Here is a 25,587-nt window from a genome sequence, read left to right on the forward strand (position 1 = left end):
ACACACTAGGGGACATGAAAATCTGTAGTCCAGTTAGGGCTACAGAGCTAGATGTGGTTGAAGAACACTTCTATTTTTCACAGACTTTTGATAACTGAAAAATTAAACCTGCACTCCACCTGTACTGTCATTTTTAGTTCCTGAGCAAATATTTCTGAAATATATATTCTATCTAATACTGGACAGACCATCTATGACCTTTCTCCCTTCCACCATCTTTCCAAACACACACAACTTTTTTTTTTTTTTTTTAATGCCATTTTCTATAGAAACATGTAGGAGAGGTTGACAGAACTGTGTTTATTCACTCTTGAGATGGAAGACTAAGGGGTGGAGGGGGTAGGTTATGGATCTTCTCTTCAGCCAGCTAGTAGGAGGATAAAGGGAAAAGAGAGTCAAACTTCCTGAAGATGCATAGTGAAAGAGATGAGGGACAAGAGACACCAACTGCAACACAGAGAATTCTGATTAGATGTAAAAAAAAAAAAAATCTTCTTTTAACAGGGAGGGTAGTCAAACTCTACAACAGGTTCTCCTATAAAGGCTGTGAGACCTCTATCCATGAAGATATTCAGAACTTGACTGGTGCCTTGAGCAATATGATCTAACCTGTACCTGACTTCAACACAGGCACTGCTTTGAACAGGACATTAGATTAGATGACCTCCAGAGGTCCTTTTTATCCTAAATAGTTTTATTGTTCTAGCAAGTATCTGGAGGAGAAACCTACACACCTGGTACCCTTCATGAGCCAACAGTGTCCACAAGATAAAAATAGGTGACATATCTGGGAGCAGGAATGGCACCAGTTCTGCAGGCAGTTACATTAATCACTGCTCTTGATTACCAGACTCTGACTTTCCCACAGCTTTTTCACTAACGTATGCAGTATAGTGTTCTGTCATTTGGCCATGGCCATGGTAATAGTGTTTGAAAGGTGATAATCAATAGCTGAACTATCTCCACTGGGAAAGAAGAATACTCTTCTTGCTGTTTGTCTTCAGGCGTATTTTGTTTATTTTTAATAAGAGCTGTTTAACATAGGGAAGAAAAAAAATGTTTATTTGGCAAATGTATGGTCTTTTTTCTCAGCGAGGACTTCCTATAACCTTGTAGAGCTTACTTAACAATATCCCGTTCTCATACTTCCTTTTATCTCCTAGTGATAACTTTTTGGCTTGCAGGGGCTCAGATGCAATAAGTTTATATCAATAAGACCTCAATGCACATCTAAGGTACTTCTGCTCATTTGAAGCAGTGTATGGCACTAGCATAAGTCATAAGTCACTGTCATAAGTCTAACATATAATCATAAAATTAATGTCTCCTGCCTAGGGCTTTCCCTCATATTAATTTGAATTCAGCACGTTAAAAAGAAATTTGCAGACAAATAAATGCATTAAAATAGCAGCAAGTGTTCCACACAAAAATGTATTTAACAAAGATCACAGCTCCTTTAGCCACCGCATTCAAGGACAAGTTATTCCACTCACATATATAAATACAAATGCCTATATTAAAATAAGGGCAAGGTTGATTCACAGGCCCAGAGGGATATTTGTGTTATACTGGAACTGAACTACAGGGATAGTATGGTCTTAAAGTAGTAAAGAAAGTGATCTCTGTGCTATTTTTCTGGCACAGTAAGAGTTTTGGTTTTTTTCCTTTTTATCTCACGCAGCTATAACAGATATATCCCTTGCATTCCCATTACAGCAGGTATATAGACAAGGATTTTGCTGTGGTTCCCTGCCATACCCCGCCTTGCAGTCTCACAAGTGCAGGAGACGGGTTTGGAAACCCTAGGCACAGGTAACAAGTGCTTATGACCACAGTAAAGGAAGAGGAAGCTTTGATGACACTTTGCTGCTGCTGGAGAGCCCTGGATACTTGAGATGTTGGAAACTGAGAGCTAGAGTCAGACACTTCATGCCATGCCTTCTGACATGGCACTGAATGCCCGCATGTCCCAGGACAACCATCTCAGCAGCCTCAGATACCTCTTGTAACAACACTGTGCCAGGCAGGGGCCAGTGGGAGAGACAGCAGCAAGGCATCTCTTTTTCTCCACATGACAACACCTCAGAGCAAGCTGCAGAAGCAGCAGAGGCAACCAGGAGCTGAAGAGGAGGGAGGGTGCAAAATGCATGAGACCAGAAAGGTAACAAGCTTAGGAAGCAGTACAGCAGCACGAGGAGAAGTTCCTGATTGCTAGAAGAGAAAGACTGCTGCATTGGAGGGAGGCACGGAGTCAGAGAGGCTGGGGAACTGACAAAAGATCAAGCTTGAGGTGTCCACCACAAAGAAAAATCATGTTTTGATGCTAGCTGTTGGTGATGGCTCAGTGCATCAGACCTCAAGCATTTCTATTTAAGCAACTATCTGCTGACCGCTCTGGGAAGTTCAAACGGAAGAAACTAAAGCAGCAATGAACAAAAGCACAAGAATGGAGGAGAAAAATCCTGGGTTTGTTAGAGTAACATGAAGTACTCACCACCATTCATAACCGTTCATAACTAGGATAAGATCTGGACACTCTTACCACTGTCCATTAAAACTAATTTTTAAAAAATCTATCAAATATCCACGTTAACAAACAAAGAATAAGATAAAGCCTTGAAAAAAGGTTGTGGTAAAAGCCTTCATTTCTTGGATTTATAAATCTGCTGATGTTTCCCTACATCTTGTACATATATTTGACGCGATGAGGGCTCAGAGCAGCCAGAGAACTTTAATGCATGTTTCTGCACAAAAAAATACTGCATCAGCAGGAACCTATAAGATGGTGTTTTATCTCTTTCCACCAGTGAAAAGCCCTGGAAGTCCTGTAGGCAGTACATGGATGAAAGAAAGGGGAAGTGAGTTTTGCTTCTGCTACTCATGATGTAAATTTCACTTTTCCTGTGTTATAAAACAGGGTTGTCTGTAGGCCACTTTGCCAGGTTAATTGGCATTTCTGAATCAGGAACGCAAAAACAGTTTCTAAGCCTTATTTTTTCCCTTCACTGCTCTCTACGCTTTGCTGCATCTGGGTACAGCTAGGACAGGGTGGGAAAGGGAACCTGCAGTTAATAAAGAAGAAAACAAGGGGCCTGCTCTGTTCCTACATAAATCACTAGGAGTAATGACACTGACTCCAATGGGCCCTTAATTATCAGGAAAAGATGACTTTTGAAGAGATAATTACTGCTAGAGGTCTCAGAGTGTTATTTAATTACCCATAATGGTAATCATAGTCACCACGTGCCATTTCATTCTTCCATTCTATAGCATATATCAAACACTTCACAGAACTGTGAGCACAGGAACAAAACACAAACTAGTGTAAGGACACAACTAGCAACCTGATGTCTCACTCACTCACCAGGCTGATTGTTATCAGATTCAGTAATTTCCCTGGTTATTCTACTGTGGGAAAGGAAAGGGAAGGGAAGGGAAGGGAAGGGAAGGGAAGGGAAGGGAAGGGAAGGGAAGGGAAGGGAAGGGAAGGGAAGGGAAGGGAAGGGAAGGGAAGGGAAGGGAAGGGAAGGGAAGGGAAGGGAAGGGAAGGGAAGGGAAGGGAAGGGAAGGGAAGGGAAGGGAAGGGAAGGGAAGGGAAGGGAAGGGAAGGGAAGGGAAGGGAAGGGAAGGGAAGGGAAGGGAAGGGAAGGGAAGGGAAGGGAAGGGAAGGGAAGGGAAGGGAAGGGAAGGGAAGGGAAGGGAAGGGAAGGGAAGGGAAGGGAAGGGAAGGGAAGGGAAGGGAAGGGAAGGGAAGGGAAGGGAAGGGAAGGGAAGGGAAGGGAAGGGAAGGGAAGGGAAGGGAAGGGAAGGGAAGGGAAGGGAAGGGAAGGGAAGGGAAGGGAAGGGAAGGGAAGGGAAGGGAAGGGAAGGGAAGGACATTGTGTCCTTAAACATTTCAGGGACAGATTCTGCCACATTTACTCCTACTAAATTACATCATGTCCCACAAGCTCTTCATTCAAGTCAGCTAAGAACAGAGATTTGATGTTTCTTACAAGTAACAGGGACTTCACTAAAATACACGCCTAGCAAAGTATACCACAGTGGGAACGGGGTAGGAAGAATAAATTCAGCATAAATGTAAATTCTGCTTAATACTCTCCTTTTCATGTGACAATTGTGATCACACTGGACACCTAGACACATGGTACAGAAAGTCAGAAGTACCAGTGTGTGAACACCAGGTCTTGATTGTAACCTATCGTAATACTTGACACACACAGAATTATTGGTATACCTCTTTGAAATTTGTAGTAAGACATAGTACCATTCAAAAGATCATTTCAATTCCTGCATGCCCAGTTTGGCTCTGTGAGTGAAACAATAACCTCTGACACACCATTTTTAAACCTCATTTACAGAAAAAGAAATTTTTTTCAAGCTCTGATTAGTTCTAAGTCTGGAGAAAAATAGACCCTAAAATTAAGACATTTCTTCCTCCCAACCAGCTTCCTAATCCAGTCTTATTCACTAGTTCTGAAGAATATCCTGCTACGTCCTGAATATCCTGCTTTCGTACAGAGGATAGTTTCCACAGCACTGCAAACAGAACATTCAGAAGTTTCATTACAAACAAGCTCTCTGAGCAGAGCAGCCTGTGGCCTCACAGAGAATTTCAATTCCTTTCAAATTTCCTTTCAATTCCTTTCAAATTTCCTTTCAATTCCTTATCTGCACAAATAACTGCAAACATTTCAGGCAACAACTTTCATATTTTTCTCCTCAGGTATTCCCTCAGCTGGAAATATTAATCTCAAAACTCATATATTTCTATTTTTAGCATCTTCTGGAGGTGGGGTGTGTGTGTGTGTGTGTGTGTGTGTGTTCTTCGTGGGAGCTTCTGAAATAATACCATCTTTTTACCAATTAATCTTTAAAATTGTTTTCTACGAAGAGTTTCTTTTTAGATTTCTTGCTGTTGCTCTGTTTCATCATAATAATATCTTGCTTTTAATCTCCAGCTAAGACTTCTTTCGAAGATGATGCTTCAGGTTATATCATTACATTTTTCAATAGATTAGAGTCAGAGGTAGGAAAACGTAGGTGTTGAGTCTCTCCTTTATTTTCTGACATTCTGACAGCCTAGAAATTTGGAGTGCCTCTTTTTCTTCACAGATGTGTGGGATACTTACAAATTCTTCCTGTATTCTTCCAAATATCAAGGATTAGACTATAAAAATGCCAAAAAAATCTAATTCCCTTTGGAACTAAACTGACTCCACGCAGGTGCATGCAGAGCTCATTCCCTGAGAAAATACAAGATAGGAGGAAGAGAGGTCACTCTGTATGAGGAAATCCTGCCCAAATTGCACAGATTGTCAAGGATACCCTTACTACTCCTACCATGATTAGGTATCTGCTATTAAACGACAAATTTATATGCCTCTCCATGGATCTGTATAGGGTCACTTGGTGGTGAAGTGAGTTTAGACTGGTGTTGCATGACTAAGTAACATTCCTATATCCCCCAAATCACAACAATATTGAGATATAAGAAGCAGGGAAAAAGTTACAAGTAAAGCAAAGATCTTAGACCAGTGCTCAAGAAACACTCAGCAGACAACACTTATAAAAGGCACTAAATCGTCAGATTATATGTATTCTGTATGACAAAGAGTGGGAATTAGCACTTTTCTGTTACTTTTATTAATTATTTTGCCTGTTACAAAGCACTCATACATGGGCTGAATTCTGTATACACAAATCAAGCAGAGACAGCTCAAAGTCTAGGACAGCCTAGGGACAAAGACTGGTTCCTTTCTAGTAATGGAAAGGCACACCACTTACTAGAGCTCAAATTGCCCAGCATCAAATGACAACAAAATATAGGCTACCTGTAGTATGAACCTGCACCTTCAAAGAACTTCTCGCTTCACAGCAGATTTTTTAAATGTAGGATCTGTCAGGCAACAACTTCAGTTGATGTTCCGAAGTTGCCAACAATACTAGCCCAGAAACTACTGCTGAGCACAGCTCAGCTCCTGCCATCACATACCAGAACTGACACCTTACCACAAGTCAAGATAGTAGAAGTTGTCCAGTTTTTCAGTTAGCTTCACAGACTCCAGAGCACCAACTCGAAATGTTATTGACATTTAAAATCACACTGCTTAAAGTATTGTGTTGTGTTGTTTTGTTTTGTTTTGTTTTTATCTAACTTTCTGCAATAATAGCCTGTTTTTCAAAGACATTTCATGGTTCAGCAGAAAGGAATCCTTCCTGACAGGCAGGGTCCTCACACCATGCTTTTCTGGGACTGAAGATCATGTTTTTGCACTAGTTCCATAGACAGAGTCAGTGGCTCCATGGCTGTTTGTAAGTAGAGTTAATAATGAAAGTTGCAAAAGGATATTTTATGATATTGCCAGGGCTAATTCATAAGTGCAGAGGTTTGTGTTTGTTCCTGACCTTCAGACAGATGGAAAGGCTTCTGCAACATCAGCCCAACAATAAATCTACACAATTTTAACACAGCTTAAGCTGCAAGCATGGTGTTATTGAGATTAAAAAAAAAAAAAAAAAAAAAAGTTGTGTGTTATGTACTTATTTACAGAGTTGTTGAGTGCTCACAGATTTCTACAAATGATGCACCGTTAATTCCTCTGTTACTGTCATACTTCTGAAAACACACAAAACACAAACAAAACCTCCACATACTTCCAAAATCTAAAATACCCACTTTAACATCTGAATAAATGAGGCAATAGCCCACGAATCTAAAGAAAATGATTTTTCCTTCTCTCTGCATATGTTTCTTACTGGGCCACATGAATCAGAGGAATATCTGATCAGAAGAATATATAATATGAATGGTGATTGTGGAAGAAGGTTGGAGAGTTTCCTTCTGATGAAAGCACCAATCTAGTTTTCCAAAGTGACTAATTTAAGCATTAACAACAATATTTGCACATATTCACTGAAGACACGAGTTTCTTGATATGACTTCTGTTAGAAAAGCTGATTTGCACACTATTACATGCCTCAAATTCCCAAATACACTTTGGAGATAAATGTTTATACATTCTTCTTACTGAAGCAAATGGATAAATGTACCTACCTTTTAAGGAGAAATCAAGTAAAAAGTCACGTTCCAGTGGTCTCTGTTTGGCCAAGGTTGGCACAGATCTGCTTGAATGTTGGATAAAGTAACTGATTTATTTAGGGTTTTAAAAGGACAATGCCAGACAAACAAATTAATTTTCATTTTTCCGAAGATATCATTCTAGCTTACTGATCTGAAAAAATCAAGTTGTATTCTCAGAATTCATATCAGTATAGTTTTACTCTTTCCGTTTGTTTTTATCTTGGCACCAGTCTGAAGCCTCATAGATCCTATGTCAAAAGAGAAAATAAACGAGGAGTCTACACAACTGGTAACACCAACATTGGTTGAAATGCAATTTCAGTGCAACTGAAAGCTTAGTATCACCCAAAGTTTGGTTTCCTGTGATGGATATGCAATGAATTATGTCCATTGATTAAATAAATGGGCATAATTGTTTCCATCTGTGAGGCCAACACAGTGTAAATCTGGCTCCCCAAAATCCTTATACTCTGCGTAAGATAAACTATGTCTATAAGACTCAGCAAAGTTTTGGATATAAACATGGCAAGTACAATTCAGACAGAAGCAAAAGAATAGTATAAACCTTCAACTTCACTTTATCAACTGCTGGGGAACAACCTTGCCAAATTAAAAGTTCATAGTTGTTTTGAGAACTCCTGTGCAGTTCTCCACATTGCAGCACAGGTGTAGATTCATTCCAAAGGCAGAACTTAGAAAGGTCATGAATTTTTTTGGCCCAAAATACTAGTAGTTGAATGTCTCAACAGCCCTATGTCACTAACTGCTTAAAAGCGTCTGAAGATAACCACACACTTCACAAATATAAGTCTCCCTTCATAAGGGAAGAGTAATCATTAACCATGTTACTGGTTATTACACTTACAAAAAATAGATTAACTTTTATTTTGATTGAAGGGTTCTGCTTCACTAAATACAGTTTATGTCTGGTTGATGCCATAACATTATTAAACATTATTAAACTTAACCAGTCAAACTCACTGTTGATGTGGATATGCTAAACCAATTTTGTTGTTTTTAGAGCAAATGACACACATTTCCCTGGGCATTATGAAAAAGAACGGTACCTTATTTTTTTTCTATTAATTTTCCATTAAAATCAAGTCTACATTTTCCTGATATGTTTCTTTCATCTGGAAATCAAAGGCATTTTCAGGATATCAGAAATGCCAAAGGTTTTGTAAGAGTGAAATGTTGTCCTATTTGTATTAGTCGATGCCTCCAGGCAGATGCCTTCTTGCTTAAACAAAGATGCTAGAATTTATGCTCATTAAAGTAGTGTGCATCAACTGATACTCCAGCCTACAGGTATTACACTGCAAGGCTAGTGAGTTTTGAGAAAGGAAAGGAAATTCTTCCCAGCTTGCTACAAACAGGGAAAATTCACACAGAAGAGCTACAGAAAAGCTTGCAAACTGATGCTTTCAGGAAAAAAAAAAAAAAGCAGTAAAGCCCAACTCAGATAACAATCAAATGCAGGGCTCCTTCACCAACTTTGGGAACAGATCTCCCAATAGCATTTTTTAAAATCAGAACAAATTGATTGGGCTTTTAATTGCAAATACTGGAAAGCAGGAAAATATACTTTTCTTGGTTGGTTTCCACACTGCTACACTGAGTAAAAGTGCTATTGAAAGATAGGAAGGGAACTCAGAATAGATTTTCAATATTCTGCCAGGCTTTTAATCCCAAAGGACCCTATATGTCTTCAGTTTGATTCATCTTTCATTTTAGATCAAGATAAATTAACTAGGTGAAAAAGTAGCATGAAGAAACCACGAATAGGACTGCCATTCACATCAGCCTCTTCACACCATCATAACATCTGCCATTGTACCTTTGCAAATCTCAGTATTGCGAGATCTTCAGCAGCAATAATTTTCATTATGTTGAAAAGTTTTATACTGTCATCAGATTTTGTCACCTCTTCATTCATGGCCTTTTCATTTATAAAAATGTTAAGTGGCACAGATCAGAGTGGGACCTCCTGCTTCACCTTTCTTTCTGCTCTGAAAGCTATCCATTTATTTCTTTTCATTGTTTTCTGACTTTTAAGCAGTTATTAATTCATGAGAGCACCTTCCTTGTTCATTCTCTATTTCATTTCTTTAAGAGATTTTACAGGCAGACCTTGCCAAAGCTTTTTCAAAATTCACCTACAGTAGATCAGCCTATCTTTTTTGTTGCAAATTTTGAGTCTTTCTAAACTGTAAAAATTTTGAAAGCTATTACTTTCTTCTAAAAAATTCTAACAAAATCCTTGCCTTTGCATTAATATTTATCTGTGTGACTATGCATTTCATTCTTTTCCTGTTATTTTTATAAAAATGATAGACTTAAACATCTTCCTTTCTAATAAATAGTTCTCTAGAACATCCTTAGACCCTTTTAAAACATACTACAACTATTTTTGTCCCCTCTTATTTGTCTGGTACAGATGCTGTTTTGATTAGAAGTAATATACTTCTATCCATTGAAATCCAGCCATTCTCTATCTGAAATCCTTTCAAAACCCTGAGTAAATATCCTGTTGTCCAAGAAACATCTTAATACTTTTTATATTTTTTTGCTAAGTCATATGCCACTGATATTAGTTCTTTAAACTCCTTTCCCAATAAAGAATATAACTAGCTTAGATTCATCAGCTGACTTTTCCTATAACAAACACTTATGCTGAGTATTCATGACATTTTTTTTTTCCCCTGGCCTTACTGTCCTTGAGTTATCTTTCAATGCTTCAGCCAGGTATCAGCACCATCGGCTTTCTGGAAGGCTTTCTGCTTCTGATGTGTTCTTCAAATCTATTTTTATGACTAGTTTATATGCTTTTAGCAATTTTCTCATCAAAACCTTTTTGGCTTTCCTTGCTATGAATTAACTTTTAACTTCCCAGAGTTCATGTCTAATTCCACTTTCCTCTTTTGAGCAGAATTTTAAAGATGCATTCTCACTTTCAAGACCCTTCTTCTTTCTGTTCTTTTAACATAGCCTTTTTTCTTTTTGAAGATCCACTTCAAGTCCTTTCTGATTTATGATACACTTACTTTGAACCTAAAACATTGATTTGCAGTGCACATTAACTCTGACACAGAAAAATTAGTCTGAGCCATCAACAGCCTCCATGCTGTCTGCAATGTTTTTATGCTTTTAGCAACTGTTTCTAGTTAGTTTTCTCACTTAAGGCAGCTTTGCTATCATGCCAATTTTGGCTTTTTTTTTTTTTTTTCCCTTACTAGGATATTGAATCTGACTACACTGCTATAGATGGCTGATAATTATGTCTTAAACCAGTCTTTATATGTTGGTCAAGACTAAATAAGGAGCTGTTTTTCTGCCTGCCTGACAATGTGCTCTAAGGACTGGAGGCAATAGTGTTTGAATACATAACCACTGTATCATAGTAATGTAACTTTTCTGAATCTTAAATGGACTGGGGAAGCTACAACATCTGATATTATTCATCCGTTTTCTTCTTTGCCCCAGTCTACTGAGAAGGATTCCTTAGCATAGGGGGAAAGCTCTCACAGCTTGTCTGGGAAAGCAGCACACCTAGATGACTCTCTGAAGTGAATGCTAATGCTCACAGCATGGGAACAAAAGAAGGAAATGAAGTTCTGTGTGCAGTTACAGGGCTACAACCTCTTCAAGATGTGACGAGATAGCTCATACAACTAGAGTCCTTCAGATAACTGGAAGAAATCTCATGTTTACAGACCCTGATATCTGCTGAAGGGACAACATAGTGTGGCACAGATTTCTGGAGTGCATTGATGATAATATCCCAACACAGGTGATCAAGAAGTCAAGTGAAGACACCCTGAATGGATAAAGAAGGAGCTCCTGACTGAACACAAGCATAAACAGGAAGTGGAAACAGTGACAGGTAACCCAGAAGAAACATAAAGTCACTGTCCAAGTGTGCAAGGATGGGGTTAAGAGAGCCAAAATCCATCTGGAGGTAAATCTGGTGAGGAAAATGAAAGACAACAAGAAGTACTTCTACAGGTACCAAGCATTAAATGGAATACTAGAGAAAATGTGAGCCCACTGCTGAATGGGACAGGGATGCTGTCAATGAAAACATAAAAGACCAAGGTACTCAGTGCATTCTTCCCCTCACTCTTTCACAGTAAGACTGGTTTTTAGGAGTCCCAGGCCCCTAAGACCAGGGGGAAGGTCTGAAGCAAAGACTTACCCTTAGTAGAGGTTGATCAGGTTAGGGTGCATTTGAACAAAATGGACTTACATGAGCCCATGGGACTTGATGGGATACACCCAGCTAAGGGAGTTGCTCATTGCAAGGCCATTCAGTTATCTCAGAATGGTGGAGAGGGTTGCCCTGACAGGCGTTGCCATCTCTGTCCTTTGCAGTTTTAAATACTGAAATGGAGCAGGTTGTCCTGAGCAATCTGGGCTGGCCCGATTGGGACGCCCTGATGACCCTTTCCATCTGGGTTAGCATAGGTAGGTAGCATTTCATGGGCACTGGTTCTACACAGTCGCTGGCACCACTTAGTTACATGGGCTATTAGTCCCTTTCATGCTCTGCTCTACCTCTTTAGGTGTGGAATTTCCACCTATAGGAATTGTATTTCAGTTATAGTATCTGATACTTTATCTAATTTATTCAGTCTCTTTTCCAGGAGAAATATTTACTCAGTCATTCATATGCTACTGTTACTAGTGTCCTTCTGAAAATCTGCCTTCCACCTACTTTCTAACATGCCTACAGAATCTTTTCTAATCCAGGCATCCTACTTCACTTATTTTAGCATTTAGACTTCCAGTCCAAGTCTGTAACATCAGGAAAAAAAAAAAAAAAAAAAAAAAAAGCCACATTTAAGCTCTAAAAGGTAGTCTGTGTATTCACAAATGTCAAAATACCTCACTGACGTCCATGTGAGCAGCTGATTGTACTACTGAAAACAAATTCTCCTATCTGGCAGAGCAAAGAAAATCTACCAAAAATAAAAATAATGAACAAACGGAGGTTTTGTGCCATTGCTTTGCAGAGAGTCCCACTGTTGAAGCTAAGCTGTAAACTTGGCACCCCACAGGCTATAAGGAGATGGGCTTTATAAACCATATGACTCAAAACTAGATACCGTAAGTCTGGGTTGTAAGACTTTATGAAGCATTGTGTAGTTTCCAGATTTAAAATAGAGATGTGAAACATCACCTTCCCAAAATAGTTTTGCTCATCTAGAAGTGAGAAGATTAGTAGGTAGTCAACAAATAGATAGTATTTAAACATTCCAATAAAGCAAAAGGTTCCATTTTATCATTTTGAAAACACATGCATAGTTGTAGCCATTGTTTTACATTCTGATATACATTTCTAGAATATATACTACTTATGACAGTATTTATATAAGACTGGACTTCGTTAGTACAAACATAATGCTGTAAGAAAATTACAAATATATATATATATTTAAATGGTAACTAGCAGTAGCACAGTATGCATACAGTGTCTGTAGGTAAAGTGAGTGCATGGGCTCCAGGAAAATGAGACAAGACTTGTCAATATATTATTCCAATAACTAGTTGAACCAGATACTCCTTTCTGTGCCTGGCACAGAATAAAACATAATTGTTTTGACCAAGGTTTTTTGTTTGTTTGTTTGTTTTTTGCTTTGGTTTGGTTTTGTTGCAAAAATTCCTTATATCATACTGTTGTGTTGCCTGACAAGTACTTAGTGTGCGAATTCCAGCCTGCTGTGATTTTTGTCTTTGCTTTTGTCTTTGCTTATTTGTTCTCACACACTGAGTGGAGGAATGTAGGCTCACAGGAACTAATGAGGTAATTTGTAAACCTGTCAGCAAAAGACATCAGAATTAATCTAGGGTGGTCTGGTGGAAGGGGAGATGAGGATTACAGTGGCCTTATATCACCTCTGCAGTAAGATCTTTGTTTCTATATCAGGACAGGCTTTTACACGCATAGGTAAATCTCAGAGCCTGACATTTTTGCTCTGCAGGAATACATGATTGCCAGCCAATATGCATCCACAGGGCGGCCCAAAGTAACATTTGAATCCCTCTATCCTGTGGGGGGGAAAAAAAATCCCACATGAAGTGTCCACTTTTGCTCTGCATATTTCCTTCTTTGTGCCTCTTAGCCTGTAGCGCTATGCAGTGTGCAAACTCTGCAGTGCACGTGATAGTCCATCTCAAGCACCCCTATTCTTTGCAAGAATGTCTGCTTGGGACCCCACTGGAGGAGTCTTCTCAAGGATGAAGTTGTGCCAAAACCCATAAGGGCTTGCTTATTGCCATCCAACTTTTATTCTATACTGTTCTTAGCAACAATAGCATGTTTTTGAGAATGCATTAAATGGCAAAGCAAGACTCTACTATTAATGTTCTGTGAATTTCATTTTCTTAAGAGGAACTGAGGAGAGCAGTCCCTCATCCAACTTCATGTCTGTTAGTTTTATTCTGCAGAGAAGCAAGAGGGATCCTCTACATCTGTTGTTATTCTTTGTTTTTCATAGGAAGCAAAAAGTCTTGTTGGCTTTATTGTAGCTTCATTTTGCCTACTCACATTCTCAGAAGAGACATCTGGGGACAAGGCTATAAAAATGAGCGGAAGCAGAAGGGCTATGAAAGGCAGTAGATGTGGTTTTATAACAACCCGTGAGGACAGTTTCCCGCTGGGAAGAAAATCTTTAGAGGGGAAACTACTATATGAAACTCAGATGATAAGGATGCTTGGATAATTCCTGTTTTACTAGTATTAAGAGGTAATTAATGGGTTATTATGAATAAGAAAAAATTACTTTGTTATTCTATTACTTGGCATGCCTTACCAATATCTGTTTGCATGTTTCCACACTGAACATTTGATGATCCATCGATGGTGTGCCCAGCAAAGGGCTTTTGGGATAGCAATAGCTTTTTGCTTTGCAGAATTCATAGGGCCCAGCTGGGAGTGAGTTTTGTTTCACCTATGCTTGACACAGGTGCTCAGAATATTTGTGTCTCTTGGTACAACCACCATCTCTTCTAAGACAAGAGCATCAGAGAAATATGAATATTTAGGAATTCTTACAGGTTGAATTACACTGTACACTTGAGTTGACTGGTTTATTGACAGCTCTTTGAAGGCAGTTTAAAATCCTAGTCATACGCCATGTTCTCATTTTCTCAGTTCCTTGAAGATTGCCATAAAAATAAGGACTAAAAATATAAAAAATAATCATTACGATTTAATAAGAATCTTCACAAATAGTTTATACTTTAAAGAGGAAAAAGCAGAAAGTTGATCTCTTGCCCTGGAAAAAAAAAAAAAAAAGTATGTAAATGGATTATGACTGAGGCAAGGATATTTGTTTGTCAAGAATAACTCTTGTCATGTAAATCAAATGTGCTAAGACGGGACTAGGTTTTGAGGGTAAAAAAAGAAGCAGTGAATATCATATAAATAAACTTTACTAAGGTTTTAAGGGCAGAATCCAGAGGAAAGCAGCAAGAGCCTTCAGAAATCTACAAAACAAGACTTCAAGGAAGAACTAAACAAACTCGGGTTTCCTAGAACTAGGAAGAGAACACTGATGAAGGAATATGAGAAAAAAAATATTAAAATATTTGATATTTATGAAAGGCTGATGTAAAGAAGACGTAAATAAACTATTCCCAAAATAAATAGTCAGTAAGACAAAGCATGGCTTAAACTGAAGTACGGAAGAGTCCAGGCAGATGTAACGAAAAATGAGAGACAAAGGTTAATTAAACAATGGGATGTATTATTGGGTGGATAAATGGAATCTCCATCATTAGAGAGTTTCAATAACAGGTTAAACAAATAATGGTCAAGAATGATATATCTATGGTTGATCCTGTCTTGCTAGGCACTGATGGAGTAAATGATATCTTAAGGCATCTCCTGGCCTTTCAGCTGTATGATGTACATCTCTGTTTCTAGGTATTGTAAATATCTGAGCTCTTTTTAGCAGAATGAACTTTTCTTAAACATCTGTGAGCTGATGAAAAGTATCTTATGAACTCTTTCCCCCTGAGAAGTTATTTAATTAATGCTGCATTGTTGCATATTATTATTTTGCTTTTCTTTAACCGTCTTTTATTTTTCAAGGGACAGGTTATTTTTAAGTGAGGACTGATTTCCCAATCAATTAGCCAAGTCTTTAGAAAACATTCTGTATAAAATTCTGACAGTTAGTAAAACCAGCAACTTCATGTAGGAATTACAGGTACCTGTATGGAGCTTTTGTATCTGAGATATCACTGATAAGGAACTTTTAGAGACCTTAGGAGTTTTATTTTTCAGGCTGAAGAAGTCATGCAAGGGCAATGGGAATAAAAGTTACCACCATAGCATCCTGTTAATTAGCTGCCACCTTGTTTTAAGGACAAGGCATAGTTCAGCTACTTTATCTATTCTGTTCATTATCTCTCTCCTGAGCTTATAAAACAATAGGATAATAATTTCATTTGTATGATGGTGATAGCTGTCCAGCAGGAGCAAGTCTGAGACTCTCAATTCATTTCCCAAAACCCATCCATTACTTAGTCATAATGACTTAAACACTGGGATTCAGCTGAGTCAGACACATTAATCATATTATGCTGTGCTGTCTGGAGTCTTTGTTAGGCAATGTTTACATTATTTGTATATAAAATTCTGTTCATGTGTTTCTGATTCCTCGTTCCCATATATGATACTTCTATAAACACCTTAAACATGGGCAAATATTGCAGAACAATATCTGTATATCTGTAAATGGTGATTCAATAAATTGTTAACTTTGTTTTCATATACATTTGAAAGTGCATTCTATGGCAGGTGGTGAGTAAAAAAAAAATGAAGCTTAGGGCTACGTACATTCTCTGAACATGTGTTTTCAAAGAGAGAATTATATAAACTACATTTGGCCTATGTAGTTGCCAAGCCTCTCTCTATCATATCTGAAAAGCCCTGGCAGCCAGGTGAAGTCCCTGGTGACTGGAAAAAAGGAAACATCACATCCATTTTAAAAAAGGGTAGGAAGAAGGACATGAAGAATTACAGACCAGTGAGCCTCACCTCTCTGCCTAGCAAGATTATGTAATAGATCCTCCTGTAAGCAATGTCAAGGTACATGCAAGACAAGAGGTGATCTGAGACAGCCAGCACCGCTTCACAAAGGGTAAATCATGCCTGACCAATCTGGTGGTCTTCTGAGATGGAGTGACTGCATCAGTTGACAAGGAAAGACAGACTGATGTCATCTACCTTGACTTCTGTAAGGCCTTTGACACAGTCCCACATGACATCCTGATCTCCAAATTGGAGAGATATGGATTTGATGGGTGAACCATTTGGTGGATAAGGAGTTGGCTTGAAGGTTGCACCCAGAGAGTGGTGGTCAATGGCTCTGTGTCCAAGAGGAGGCTGGTGACAAGGGGTGTCCCTCAGGGGTCTGTCTGGGGACTGGTGCTGTTTAATATCTTTATTAGCAACATAGACAACTGGATCAAGTGCACCCTTAACAAGTTTGCAGATGACACCAAGTTGAGTGGTGCATTTGATACAACAGAAGGAAGGGATGCCACCCAAAGTGACCTGGACAAGCTGGAGAAGTGGGCCCATATGAACCTAATGAGGTTCAATAAGTCTAAGTGCAAGGTGCTGCACCTGGTTTGGGGCAAACCCAGACATGAGTACAGACTGGGAGAAGAACTCACTGACAGCAGCCCTGTGAAGAAGGGCTTCGGGGTTCTGGTGGATGAAAAACTCGACATGAGCCAGGAGTGCATGCTTGCAGCTCCAAAGGCCAACTGCATCCTGGGCTGCATCAACAGAGGAGGGGCCAGCAGGTCAAAGGAGGTGATTGCACCCCTCTGCTCTGCCCTTGTGAGGCCCCACTTAGAGTACTGTGTCCAGGTCTGGGGCACCCAGTACAAGAAAGATGTGTGAGAACAGGTCCAGAGGAGGGCTACAAAGCTGATCAGAAGGCTGGAGCACCTCGCCTATGAAGAAAGGCTGAGACAGCTGGGGATGTTCAGCCTGAAGAAAAGAAGGTTCTGGGATGACCTCATTGCGGCTTTTTAGTACTTAAAGGGGGCTTATAAAAAGGATAGAGAGCAACTTTTTGCTCAATCAGATAATAACAGGACAAGGGGGAACTGTTTTAAACTAAAAGAGGGGAAATTTAGATTAAAAGTTTGGAAGAAATTCTTCAGAGGGTGGTGAGGCACTGGTACAGGCTGCCCAGAGAAGCTGTGGAAGTCCCATCCCTGGAGGTGTTCAAGACCAGGCTGGATGGGGCTTTGGGCAACCTGGTCTGGTGGGTGGCATCCCTGTCTATTGCAGGGGGGGTTGGAACTAGAGGATATTTAAGGTCCTTTCCAACCCCAGCCATTCTATTTTTCTATATTATGATTCTATGATATAAGCATGTATTCACATTTATCTTGAAAGCCCTTTGTGGATTTAATGAGTCCTTAAACCAATAAATAGATATAATGGAGGTGATTTAGATTATTACACTATACACAGTACACATTAATAGTAAGGCTGATAGTCATAGTAATTAATTCCAAAGCAACTGAAAGTCTTAGCAAACACTGTGGCAAAGCTCACTTTCAGATCACTCATAAATAGAAGAATAGAAGAGAGCAAATGGATAAATCATTGACCTGTGGAAAAAAAAAAAAAAAGTTTACCAGGTTCTCTTATTACACTTTTTCTTTTCAACTCCTTCATTCACTTGTATCTCACTTACCTTAGGCACAGAAAGACCTACCATTATCTCCAGTGAATGAATCTGGAAGGAGATGCTGTTGGCTATAGCTTAAATGGAGCTCATCCATGACCGGTGAGAAAGGGTAAAGCTGAGAAGAAGCTTAAAACTTGTGGTTGTATTAATGTTTATGAGAACAGAGTATCGATGCAGGGGTGTGTGAAGGTCAGCAATATTTACAATAGAAAAAGACAAAAACATGAAAGAAAGTACACCAGCACTGAGAAATCTATCATACAGAGTGATCAAAAGGAATAAAAACTTACTGATGCAAGAGGAAATTGAGCATGAAACACATTTGTGACTCATTCCAATATAATCAATACAACGTATTAATTTTTTATTGAGTCTTTAATTTGAATCAAATACAGAAATTGACAATGATGGAGTAATAGAGGCAAACAAGTTATCAAAAAATATATATGCAAAGCAGTATACATAAAACCTAACTAGAAAGATGTAAAAGTAAGGAATACTACGGCTTAATGCCGCCTTTGCCTCAGTCTTTAGCGGCAATACCGGTTGTTCTCTGGATACCCAGTGCCCTGAGCTGGTGGAAGGGGATGGGGAGCAGGATGTGGCCTTCGCTATCCATGAGGAAATGGTTGGCGACCTGCTACGGAGCTTGGATGTGCGCAAGTCGATGGGGCCGGATGGGATGCACCCAATGGGATGCACCCAAGGGTACTGAAAGAACTGGCGGAGGAGCTGGCCGAGCCGCTTTCTATCATTTATCGGCAGTCCTGGCTATCGGGGGAGGTCCCAGTTGACTGGCGGCTAGCCAATGTGACGCCCATCTATAAGAAGGGCTGCAGGGCAGACCCGGGGAACTATAGGCCTGTCAGTTTGACCTCTGTGCCAGGAAAGCTCATGGAGCAGATTATCTTGAGGGTCATCACGCGGCACTTGCAGGGCAACCAGGCGATCAGGCCCAGTCAGCATGGCTTTATGAAAGGCAGGTCCTGCTTGACGAACCTGATCTCCTTCTATGACAAAGTGACGCGCTTGGTGGATGAGGGAAAGGCTGTGGATGTGGTTTACCTTGACCTCAGTAAGACTTTTGACACCGTTCCCCACAACATTCTCCTCAAGAAACTGGCTGCTCGGGGCTTGGACTGGCGTACGCTTCGCTGGGTTAGAAACTGGCTGGATGGCCGGGCCCAGAGAGTTGTGGTGAATGGAGTCAAATCTGGTTGGAGGCTGGTCACTAGTGGTGTCCCCCAGGGCTCGGTACTGGGGCCGGTCCTCTTTAATATCTTTATCGATGATCTGGATGAGGGCGTCCAGTGCACCCTCAGTAAGTTTGCAGATGACACCAAGCTAAGTGCGTGTGTCGATCTGCTCGAGGGCAGGAAGGCTCTGCAGGAGGATCTGGATAGGCTGGACCGATGGGCTGAGGTCAACTGTATGAAGTTCAACAAGGCCAAGTGCCGGGTCCTGCACCTGGGGCGCAACAACCCCAAGCAGAGCTACAGGCTGGGAGATGAGTGGCTGGAAAGCTGCCTGGCCGAGAAGGACCTGGGAGTATTGGTTGATAGTCGGCTGAATATGAGCCAGCAGTGTGCTCAGGTGGCCAAGAAGGCCAACAGCATCCTGGCTTGTATAAGAAGCAGTGTGGCCAGCAGGTCTAGGGAAGTGATTGTGCCCCTGTACTCGGCTCTGGTGAGGCCGCACCTTGAGTACTGTGTTCACTTTTGGGCCCCTTGCTACAGGAAGGACATGGACGTGCTCGAGCGAGTCCAGAGAAGGGCGACCAAGCTGGTGAGGGGTCTGGAGAACAAGTCTTACGAGGAGCGGCTGAGGGAGCTGGGCTTGTTCAGCCTGGAGAAGAGGAGGCTCAGGGGCGACCTTATCGCTCTCTACAGTTACCTTAAAGGAGGCTGTAGAGAGGTGGGGGTTGGTCTGTTCTCCCACGTGCCTGGTGACAGGACGAGGGGGAATGGGCGAAAGTTGCGACAGGGGAGTTTTAGGTTGGATGTTAGGAAGTACTTCTTTACCGAAAGGGTTATTAAGCATTGGAATGGGCTGCCCAGGGAGGTGGTGGAGTCACCATCCCTGGAGGTCTTTAAAAGACGTTTAGATGTAGAGCTTAGCGATATGGTTTAGTGGAGTACTTAGTGTTAGGTCGGAGGTTGGACTCGATGATCTTGAGGTCTCTTCCAACCTAGAAATCTGTGATACTGTGATACTACAGTAAAAATCTGCTTATCTTTTTAAGAAAAGACAATAATCACATTAAACCTTATAAACTGGAAAAAAATACATTATTTAAGACCTGATGCTTCAAAGATGTATTCATGTGAACAATCCCATTTTAATACATGGGAACACTTATGTGATTAAAACCCCTTCTTAGCAAATATTTTAGGAATATTTACTCTAGGCGCTCTAATCCCTTATCTTTTTTCTTTCATCCACTCATTTAGCTCCATCAGTTTTAGCAGCAGTAGTAACATCAACTGATGTGCTGTATAATCATTCGCCCACATTTTTAATGTACCGTCTGAGAGTAACAGAGGAGCTGCTGAGCTGAGTGAGGTGGTCCCCACTGTGAATGTCCAGAGCCACCAGGAAGGGTCTCCTGGGGTGCAGTCATCACCACCTGCCTGCCAGTGTCTTGGTGAGTGCCTTTGATATCCTTGTGTATATCAGGCTGTTCTCAGTCTTGTGTTTGGAAGAAAGGTACCCCAGCATCTACACAGAGGTTCTTAGGCCTGTTGCACCCAGTTTGGGTGTGAAAGGTGCTCAGGGAATTCCATATCTGTCCTTGAGAGCCTCTGTTGATGTTTCAGAGCTTGCACCACACTCAGCTAACCTCTGACAGGTTGTGCAATTTTGGGACTTCTCTCTAGCACAAGTGTTGAGACCTCACCCAATGTCCTCACATCGCCAGTGAGTTTTTTTGCCATTGTACACCCTACCTGGCACCAATTTCCCACCTACTCTAGGCCTCCCTTATGAAGAACTGCTGTGAAAATATAGCAGGATGACTTTCCTTCTCACAGGAGCTTTAATGTCAGTGTAGCCCAGTGTTCCGCAGCCTGCTTTTCTAAGATTGACATTAAAAGATATAAGTGACCACTGAAGCAGTACATCCTGCCAGAAACATACTGACAGAAAAAAATAAATAATCTCTCAACTTCTTTTAGAGTTTTCTATGCCTTATTTTCTCAGGTGTTTGTTTCTCTTTTTCTCTCCTTTGCCCCCTGGCAGCCACCGCTAGTATTACTATACCCATTCTGTGTACCTGTCAGTATTTTCTACTTCTGTCCATTTTCTTCCAATCTTCATAAGGACACCTGCTCCACTTTAGAGACGTCTAACTCTAGGGTTCCTGTCCTAGGCACTGAAATTATTTCTGTCCTTGTTCTCCTCCTCCCTCCCCTGCATGATGTTGTTACCTCTTCCCCCTATGAGACCACTTGACTGCATGAAAGGGCTGCCTTTGATCTTTAAGTGTTGAGTAGATACGTGTAATATAAATTGCAGTGACATTTCAATGAGTGTCCAACTACACTTCTAAGGAATCAAAACAGGAAGCAGAAGCTTAATTTTCTAATGTAACAAGATCACATCACAGCATTTGGGGGGGGGGGGGGGGGCGGAGGGGAAGGAGATGAAGAAATGTTCCCCAGAGCTTTGACCAGCATAAGGTCAGTGAAAGTCAGCAAAGATCAGCGATCCACACGAGACATTTCTGAGGAAAAGTGAGCAGGTCCAATCACAGTGAGAAAAATCAACACCTTTCCCTAAGCATGGGGACCCAAGAAGTGTTCTGCACCTGAGAACAGCTGTGGGGTGACCATTAGATCACACCAACATTGGGAGATCCATGTGGGAATCACCTCTTTACAACATCTCATGTCCTGTCTCCAGTCCTATTCAACACAAAAGCCATAAGGAAGGAAAGTTATAATGACAGAATATGAAAGAACATGCTGATGGAAGGCAAACATTCAAAGGAGACACAGCATAAGAGAAATAACACAGTTAAATCTTCTCTACTGTTAACCTGTAGATGACCCTTCCAGGATCAGTCTACCTAACCTTGATTAGACTGAGCCCTTCCTCACTCACTTTTTTTTTCATTCTCTTATCAATCATAAAAGCAAATATGCAAGCTTCTACATTTCCAGAGTGTTTTATCACAGATATTTGAGTCATGGACTTGCTATAGGGGAAGCTCCTTTTCAGGAACAACTAGGCCAGATTCACCAAAGACTAGCTGTCTCGTCAGCCCCATCACTCTTTGCCCACAAAACTGCATACCCAACTTTGTTATCAGCCCTCAGCAAATACTGCCCAAATTTTTCTCCACTGATATAGAGGGTCAATGTGATTCCTACTGAGCAGGCCACCAGGTGGCCTTTCTGAGTCCCCCTTACACCAAGGCACCTTGGAGCAGAGAGAGTGACACAAAGAAAACATTGCTGCCAGCATCCAACGTGAAGTCTACCATTTACTTCTGTTATCACCAGCAACTTGTTTCCAGTTACACAGGGCATCATCATATCCACTCTTGAAGGTATACTACTCGTTTTCATTTTTTCCTCGCATTGTTTCTTTTAGAACTTTTGCCCCACTTTTTCTTTTTTGAGGACTCTTGCCCCACTTGCCATGGAGAAAAAGTTGATGAACAGAGCTCACTTACAGTGTCTGGTAGAGATTTATGGTGCTTCCTCGCACTTCTGCCATTAGTCTGTGTGGGTAAAATCAATGGTACTTTCTCACTTGGCAGAAGCATCTTACACGTGATGTACGGAAATTATTGGCTCAGTATATGTGATCTGAATGCTAAACACTTCATTTCTTTCCCCCTTTCTCCTCTACATCACATCTAACTTTTCCTAGCTGTCTAACATTGTGCAGTTACAGTCAGAGCAACTGTTCTCAGTCTGTATTTACCTTTGAAGGTCAATACTAACTATTCTACACCACAACCTCCTTTTCAGATCTGCAAGGACCTTGTCTGTCTTCTCGATATTTTTTTCCATCAGTCCAGAAGAAAAGTATCACTTCACCCTACAAATCTTGCCAGGGAGCTGTTCTGCTATTCATACAAATAAAATGGTCTTCTTTACAGTCTACAATTAATTTCCCATTTTCTCACCCAACCATTATGCCTTTTAAAGAAAAAAAAAAAGGGGGGGGGGGAGGGTAGAGATATAAAATTAGCTAGGATCCAGTAACATTAGATTAGCTACAAATATATGGGAAACATACAATGAACATCCTTGGGCACTGTGACATTATAGCATTGTAGCAAAAGATTTCTGATTTTAGGAAAGTCATGATTAAGCTTTATCTCAGTATGAGCTACACTATATTAGAATCACAGAATCATAGAATTATTACAGACTTGAGGAAAATATATGGTGGAACAGAGGTCCTACTCAGTGCACTTAGTGCCTTTTACATACTTATTTAGATAGAGTATGCCAGGGATCAATACTGGGGCCAGTACTGTCTACCTTCATTAATGACCTGGATGCTTGGACAGAGTGCACTTTCAGCAAGTTTCCAGACGATATAAAACTGGGATGAGTGGCTGAAGCACCAGTTGGGTGTGCTGCCATTCAAAGGAACCTGGACTGTCTGGAAAATTGGGCTGGAAGGAATCTTGTGAAATTCAGCCAGGAGAAATAAAAGTCCTGCATCTGACAAGGAATAACCCCAGGCACCTGTACGTGCTGGTGACAACAGGCTGGGAAGCAGCACTGCAGAAAAGAACCTGTGGGTTCTAGAAGACAAAAAGTTGACCACAGGTCAGCAATGTGTTTTTACAGCAAAGAAGTTCAACAGCCTTCTAGGTTGCATTAGGCAAAGCACTATGAACGGGGTAGACTATCTGACATATGAAGAGAGGCTGATAGAACAGGGACTGCTCAGCTTGGAGAAGAAAAGGCTTAGGGAGATCTTACTGATGCATATAAATACTTGATAGAAAAGGAGCAAGACTTTGCTCAGTGGTGCCTAGTGACAGGATAAGAGGTGATGGACACAAAGTGAACACACATGAAAATCTATCTGAACAAGAAAAAGAAAAAAAAAAAAAGACACTTTTTTATTCTAAGGGTAGTCAAACACAGGAACAGATTGCCCAGAGAGGTGATGGAGTCTCCATCTTTGGAAATACTCAAAACCCAACGGACACATTCCTGGGCAATCTGCTGTAGCTGACCCTATCCAAGAATTAGACTAGATGATCTCCAGAGGTGCCCCTCCAATCTCAATGATTCTATAATTCCAACTGAAAATGTCTGAAATTCCTCTTTTCATACCTTGCCAAGAAAAAAAATAATGGATGTTCCAACATCAAATCATTACTAATCACACAATTTCTCCCCCTAATAGAATCTAATATAAGAATCTAATATCAAGAGAGCTTTATTTTTCACGGCTGTCATGTAGTAAGTAACTAAGCAATTAATTGGTGTGTGTGTGTGGTTTTGCTTGTTTGTTTTATGAGTGGCTATATTCCTTCAATTTGGAGCTTACTTTAAGAAGTTAGTCCATTCTTCAGAACCACATTACATCAGTGGTTCAAGCCTCATTCTAAAGGTAATGCTGCTTTTCCTGAACGCCATCTAATCTGGTCCTGGGAGTTCAAAAGCCACACCTGCACACTAATTGAAATTACAGGAGGAAAAAATTAGTCTTTAATTTTTTCACTTGCATCACCCCTAGATGCTCCCAGATCATGCCCTCCAGGTGGGCTGAGAGGATATGGTCCATCCCCTCCAGTTCCTGACTGTTGAGTCCCACCAGCAAACAGCAAGTCCTTGCAATGCTAGGAAGAGAGATGGGGTAAAGCTAGGTTGCCATGATGAGGTATTCTGCGTAGCTCTTACTGAGTTCATGCTCAAATAAACTCCCATTGCCTAGTGTAAACTCCTTTATCTGTTACCTCTGGTTTAGGACACCTTCTTGCTCCTGGTAATGACCCTCTGGCAGGATGAGGTGTTTCCACTGTGCCCTATGCTCCATTCTCCAGGAGCTGTCCTCTGTGCAATCTCTGAAATCACCTTGGGCTCTGCTGGCGACAGTAGGGCACATTGCTGAGCCCACATGTGCTCCTATCACTACTATGGCATTGATACCCAAAGCTTGCTTGGTTCTTAACAGAATTTGAAAGGAAAAAAAAAAAAAAGTGTTGGTTGCTTTGAAGAATTTGAGTAAAAAGTGTTGGTTGCTTTGAAGAATTTGAGTACAGAAATGTTCTGCAGAAAATAAGGTTGTTTCTGTTACCTGGGGTAAACGCAGAAACATAAAGAAAGCAGGGATGTGCTTTTTAACTATTACATATTTTTATTTAGCCTTAATGACTTCCAGATTAACTACATTTTTAGGTGTGGGATCCGAAGCCATTGTTGCTATCAGCATGTGAGGATTGTTATGCAAATAATCTCAATTGTGTTACTTATACTAACTTTATGTTGCTTGTTCGAACTTAGCCTTCAATGCTGGTCTACAGACACACACAAAGTCTGCTGAAATCATTAGAGACAGATTCATGTTAAGAGATATGAGGGTATTTCTCACCCAGAAGATCTAAGCAAACAAAATACCTTGCATCTCGTCTCCACCTTTCATCCCTTACTCTGATGCCCTGGGAAGGAAAGCAAAGTGGAGAGGATGGAAGGGAGCCGCAGGGCACTTTGGCAGTCCACCAGCATGGATGCCTGAGGGATGCTACATGCCCATAAAGCCACCTGTCTTGCACTCTGGATGTAATCTATGAATCTTTCCTTGCCTTCT

This window comes from Anser cygnoides, chromosome 1, assembly GCF_040182565.1.
Source record: "Anser cygnoides isolate HZ-2024a breed goose chromosome 1, Taihu_goose_T2T_genome, whole genome shotgun sequence".
Lineage (NCBI taxonomy): Eukaryota > Metazoa > Chordata > Aves > Anseriformes > Anatidae > Anser > Anser cygnoides.